The sequence below is a fragment of the Dromiciops gliroides genome, chromosome 3 (genome assembly GCF_019393635.1).
Source record: "Dromiciops gliroides isolate mDroGli1 chromosome 3, mDroGli1.pri, whole genome shotgun sequence".
Lineage (NCBI taxonomy): Eukaryota > Metazoa > Chordata > Mammalia > Microbiotheria > Microbiotheriidae > Dromiciops > Dromiciops gliroides.
The window spans coordinates 334,724,826-334,730,933 of record NC_057863.1 but is presented as its reverse complement, the minus strand read 5'-3'; the positions used below and the strand labels follow the sequence as shown (position 1 = coordinate 334,730,933).

Below are 6,108 nucleotides of genomic sequence, written 5' to 3'. Positions count from 1 at the left end.
CTCTCTCCACTAAGCAAGCTCCGGGGTTAGCTGGAGAGGAGCAGCAGGCTGCCAGCCTGTCTCCCTCCCCCTCCTCTTTTTCCCCTCCCTCTCTCCTCTCTCCCCGGGCTCCCCCCTCCCCTCCTACTCCCTCTCCCCCTCCCTCTCCCTCTTTTCTTTTTTCGTCGCCTCCTCTCCCTCCTCCCTCTCCTCCTCGTTGTCCTCCTCCTCTCCCTCCTCCCTCCCTTTCTCCCCGCTGCCACCGCCGGCCGGGTCCCCAGCTAGTGAGAGTGCGGGGATTGGTGTGGGAGCCGAGCGGAGCGAGCGGATGGCTAGTCTGGGCCGCGAGTCCAGCTTGGGCTAGGAGGGGCTGGAGGGGGACTAGACTCCGGGCGGGCGGGCGGGTGGGACCTCAGACCTAGGCAGAAGCTAGAGCCGGAGCAGGACTGGGAACGCGAGCCGGACAGCAGGAGCCCTCAGACCGACTGTCGCTCGCTCGCTCCCTCCCGCATCCCCAGACGGGCTGGGGCTACCTCCTGCAACCCGGTGGAAAGAACCAGGCATCGAATCCCCCAGTGCCCTCCATCCTGCCTTACCAGCCGCAGCCCGGTGAGTCCCTGCCAGCGGCAGCGACCGCCACTCGGGTCCTTGTCTCTATCCCTTTCCTCCTTCCTCTTACCTTTCTGCCCCCTCCCCCCAGCCCCAACCCGGACGGTGTTTGGGGGTGGGGGCGGAGGGGGCACAGCTGGAAGTTGCAAACTTCAAGAACTTGGGTGGATTTAGGGTTGGGGGCGTCCAGGGTTGGGGGCAGCCCCACACCGCGCAGCGGTGGAGGGGAGTGGGACGCGCTGGGACCCGGTCGAAATCCGCTTGGCTTTCTCATCCCCAGCTACCTACACGTCCTCTTCGTAGTGGCTCTGGGGCGGCCGTTCCCGGTTCAGTTCTCTCTCAGTCCCTGGTTCGGGTCGCTGCAAGCGGGGATGCCTGTCGCTCCCCCAACCCTGCAGTCTGGGGGTTACAGCCATCGATGCAGAGACTCTGGGGCCCAGACCCTGGGTTCTTGGGGAAGGGGGAGAGGTAGCCAAAAGCGGGGTACTCGTTGCGGGAGAAAGAGGGGAAGAGAATGGGGGGAGAGAGTGGGAGAGAATGGGAGGGAGAGAGAGAGGGAGAGAGAGAGGGAGAGAGAGAGGGAGAGGGGAGAGAGAGAGAGAGAGAGAGAGAGAGAGAGAGAGAGAGAGAGAGAGAGAGAGAGAGAGAGAGAGAGAGAGAGAGAGAGAGAGAGAATATGCAGGTTAGCGTGTAAGTGTGTGCGCGAGTAGGTGTGCGAGCTTGGTGTCTGCCAGCGAGCGCGTATTTGTATGAGATTGTGTTGCTGCCCGTTCCGGGCTCCCTGATTCCAACTGCTTCCCACCTTTCTTCCTATCTTTTCCCTGCCTCCTCCACACCTCATTCCTTATCCCTCTGCCTCCCCCACCTTGGCCCCCAGCCGGCTCTGAGCCCAAACTCTTGGTCTGGCCTCGGGTGTCAGGGTCGTAGCTCTGGAGACGCTAGTGGGAGCCAGGGAGGAGACACGGAGCCTCCCACCTCACCCTGTGAGTTGGAGGGTAGGAGGTTGGTGTAGGGGGTGCGGCGAGAGCTGGGTTTACGAAAGGCGATTTCCTGATTTATTTTTCTCATGGTAATTTGTCTTTGTGGTTGGGGCTGCCCATTCACTTTCAACTCACGTCGTGATGGAGCTCCAGAAGGGAGGGAGAGAGAGCGAGAGAGAGGAAAAGAGATGGGGAGAAAAGAGGGATGGGAGGGAGGAGAAAAAGTAGCAAGAGGATGGAGAGATGGGCAGGAGGAGGAAGAACAGGAGATTGGGGAAAGTGAAAGGAAGAGAAAGAGCAGAAAGAGAGAGCCGCTGAACCTGGAGAGAGGAAGAGCAGAGCCAATTGCATTGTTACAAACTTTAAACCTGAGGAGAATCCGCGTGAAATTCATCAGTCTATCCTGCCCTTTAGGCTGATTTCTCCTGGCCTGAGACTTTGGGCTGGGGTGTGTGTGTGTGTGTGTGTGTGTGTGTGTGTGTGTGTGTGTGTTGGGGGAGCGGGGAGAGTCACCACCTCCTGTCGTTCTTTTTGTGTATTCTTCATTTTTAGGTGGGAGGTCAGTAAATAGGGGAGGAAAGAAGGGAGTAAGGCAGTGGGGAATAGTCTGTGTAGGACTTGGGTGTCGCCAACTAGGGAAATCATTTTTATTGGCGAAAGCAAGTGTCTGGATTGACTGAAGAGCAGGTGGACATTTCAGGAACTGAGTCCCCTACTGCAGGGTGGAGTCCAGCTTCGCTTCCCCTCCACTGTCCCCTCTCTTCCATATTTCTTACTCTGCTTTTCTCTTTTTTTCCTACTGCTTCCCATCTCTACTCCTTTCTCACTCTTTCCCCCGCCTTCTCCCTTTACCCATTTCCATTATCTTCTCCACTCCTCACCCCCTTCCCCAACTCCCAGCCACTTCTCTTCATTGTATAAGTTTTGGATTATGTGATGTTTCTGATTATCGGGGCCCACAACTTCCCTCCATTACTGTAGTCTGAGGTGATTGCATTATAGGTTCTTGAGCATTTTTAAAGTTCTTGGGGATTACTCTTGCCATTCCCAGCTGGCTTAAGTCTGTCGCTTTCTCCATTCCCTTTTTATTCCACCTCTCCCTCAGTTCTCCCCTCCCCTACTTTCCCTTCTTGTCCTCTCTCCCCAATATATATATTCCTCCTTTCTCCTTATTCACTCACTTTTGCTTTACCCCTTCACCTTTCTCTTTGACCTTCAGAAGTAGCTCTCCTTTCTGTATTTGAGGTTATGACCTTGAAAAGGGGGCTCCTGGGGAACCAAACCTTAGGAACTCAACACCTCCCATCCCATATAATGGAGGTAGGAAAGAACCTGTCAATACTTCGTATCCTAAATTTAGAGTCCAAAAGGAGATTGAAAGAGAAAGAAAATGACTTATCAGGACCCTTCAAGAGGCTGAGTAGAAATGGACATGGTAAGGCAGTGCCTTCCTTACACCTAAGTCTAGCACGTGGGGTGAATATGGTAGATTCTTGGTTCTCACCCTGACTACCTGGAAAATAAGCAAATGATGCTGCTGGGTCTCCTGTAACTCTTCAAAGTACAGGTATAATTTAATTTGGGAACTGGAATGGGCTTTATGGACATTGTACCCTTATTTTGCAAATGGAAAAAACAACAACAACAAAAAACAAGGCTCAGAAAGGCCTCACAGTCACACAGCTAGTTAAATGCTCGAAACCCAACCATGTGCTCTTTTCCTTTCATCACATTGTCACCCAACATCCTCCTCCTGATCAACATGTATTTTAACTCTGCTACTATATTCTGGGCCTGCAAAGAGATATAACAAATGATGCTGACCTTCTGGGGACTTAAAAATGTAGTTGGGGAAACAGGACCCATTCATAATAAGATAATGTTCCTGTTCAACTAAAGTAATGATACAAGATGGCATGTCCTGTGTGGAGGACCAAGCTAGTTTGGAGGAAGAAAGGTGCCTTAGTTGGGGCCTTTAGAAAAAAACCTTCAGGTGAAAACAAGCCTGGACTTTCAAGGATCAGTCAATGACCCTAACATTGGAAGAAAGAGAGCCCCCAGCTAAGGATTGTGAGCTGCTACCTTTTTATCTGACAAGAACAGGGCAGCATTCCCTCAGCTTCTCTGAAAGTTGCTAGCATTCTAGCTGTGTGCAGGTGTGAGAAAGACTCCCCCATCCCACCCCTTGCTGATCATGATCACCACTGAGAGGTCAGTGAGGCCATGCCTATCATTAGAGAGAATTGCCAGTCACCTAAGAGCTATGATTTGAGGGGCACAGAACAGGTCTTTTGGCTTCAAAACAAAACACAAAAAAAATCCTCACTGGCTTGCCAGAAATTTACCACAGGTTTAGACTCAAATTAGGGCCACTGAATGCCTACAGAAAGAGCTACAAAATACCCTGGGGGAAAAAATGTGTTTTCCCCAGCCTCCTGGACAAAAACATATTAAAGTTCAAGCTGGAAGGTCTGTTCTTTCCAATGAGGAGAATGAGTGTAAGGTCCTAGGACAGCCCCTCCCTGAGACAGTTTTCATCCATAGAAACTGTGGGTGAGGGGAGTCCCCCAAAAGATCGCCACTCTGAAAAGACAACTAACACTACCATCCTCTCTTTCTGACTTCTGGGTGGGCTCCCAGGATGCTGATAGAGTTTTGTGACCAACTCAGGAAAGGAGGGACCAAAAATCTAGGATACACCTTATGAGCAGCCTAAAGGTTAAAGGATTCTCTTTACATCATAATCATTGTGTTGTATGCGCATTTCAATGAGTTTTAAAGTATAGACTATTGTAATTTTCCTTTTAGTCTTTAGAATGCAGAAGTCTCACTGATTTCCTATTTATAAAATGTGGGAAGAAAAGGTTGTGAGCTTCTGGATTGGCCCTGGGGAAGATTCCTGGTTAAAAATTGTTGAGTAGATCTTCTATGTAAAGAAAATAATCTAGAAGAAAAAGACATGAGGACAGATTTGACAATGTGAAGAGTACTGAGTAGTTATGACCTCGGTTGTCAGGATTCCTCTCTGCAACTTAGTTTCCTCGTGTATAAAATGAGGAAGGTAAAACTGAAAGGTGCCTTTTCTACTAATATAAATCGTATGACAATCTGGACCTTAAAGATCTGGGAGTTCCTCGGAAGAAACTGAGGCAGCTCTGTGTAGAATTGTAGACAGTAGTAGTCTAAGTGCCCAGTCATACACACTGCCCTGTGATGACATCCTGAGTGTGTGCCCAAGTTCAAATGCTTTGAACACTTCTAGTTGTATGACCCCAAATAAGTCATTTAACCTTCCAGAGCCTCAGTTTCCTTATCTGTAAAATAGAGGCAGTAATACCCATTATACAGAGTTATTATTATGATTATAATTATTACTCCAGTAAGATCCCTAGCTTCTAGGAATATCACCTGTAGAATTACATGTTCATGATTCAATTTCCTGTAGAGTATACATTTGATCCTGATATATGGTTGGAGATGAAATCTAACAAAGCCTTGTTCTAGATGAGTGATTTGCCAGCAGTGTGGCCTCATGGTTTGCATTTAAGCCATGGGGCACATGAATTCTAGACCCAGCTCCATCCCAGACTTGCTTTGGGAACCCAGCCAAATGACTATTCTTTCCATTTGTACAACAAGGAGAATTAGATTTCCCTCTTCTTGCCCTGTTGAATTCAGGAAAACTGAATGAATATCTGTGAAAATGCTATAAGTTCTAGAAGGGAAAGGAAACTAGAATGATATAGGCAGTTCATAATTCTCATGACACAAAATACTTAATCCCCAACTGGCTTCTATTTACCACTGAAAACAGGCTGCCAGGGAATGCAAATATTTTAATATTAGTCTGAATGGAACAGACAAATTTGAATGACTTTTGGAGTATGTAATGTTTTGGGTTATCTACATTAGTGTCACTTGGTACAATGGAAAGAGCGGTAAATTCTGCGTCAGAGGATTTGAGTTCTAATATCGGTCCTGCCACTTATTAGAATCTTCTTGCTCTTGTTGTTCATCCTTCATTTTGTTTTTGTTTTTGTTTTTGTTTTTGGTGAGGCAATTGGGGTTAAGTGACTTGTCCAGCGTCACAGAGCTAGTAAATGTCAAGTGTCTGAGCCGGGATTTGAACTCAGGTCCTCCTGAATCCAGGGCTGGTGCTTTATCCACTGCGCCACCTAGCTGCCCCCATCCTTCTTTTTTGAAGAGGAACAATAACATCACAGGTGACATCTTGACTTGACTGGCACAAAGTCATCAGCCTCACTCTCTTTTCCAGAGCAGTTACGTTGTTAAGCTGCAGTTTCCTCATCTGTAAAATGGGAGTTGAAGGTCTCTTCCAACTCTAAACCTGTGATTCTTCTACTTTCTCCCATTGTTGCAGATGAGTTGGTTTTGGTGGTTTATTCTTAGACTTTTTGCCTGGTGGAGATCTTTACAAACCATTCATTAATTCAGTCAATAAACATTTATTCAGTGCATCCTTGCTGGGTGCCATGAACAGTACAAAATTATATTACACAATAGTTCTTTCCTAAAGGAA

General features: G+C 48.2%; 1 protein-coding gene across 4 annotated transcripts in view; it reads left to right on the top strand.

Moving 5' to 3' along the window:
* The first annotated feature begins 407 nt into the window (after positions 1–407).
* The window catches only part of SEMA5B (semaphorin 5B), a 198,173-nt gene continuing 192,472 nt past the window's right edge, over positions 408–6,108 (top strand). For 2 of the 4 annotated variants that reach the window (XM_043996520.1, XM_043996514.1), the window contains exon 1: positions 477–588. The gene's annotated coding sequence lies outside the window, so the exon portion shown is untranslated. Of the gene's footprint in view, positions 589–6,108 lie in introns of all 4 variants that reach the window. The other 2 variants (XM_043996519.1, XM_043996518.1) reach the window with 2 other exon arrangements.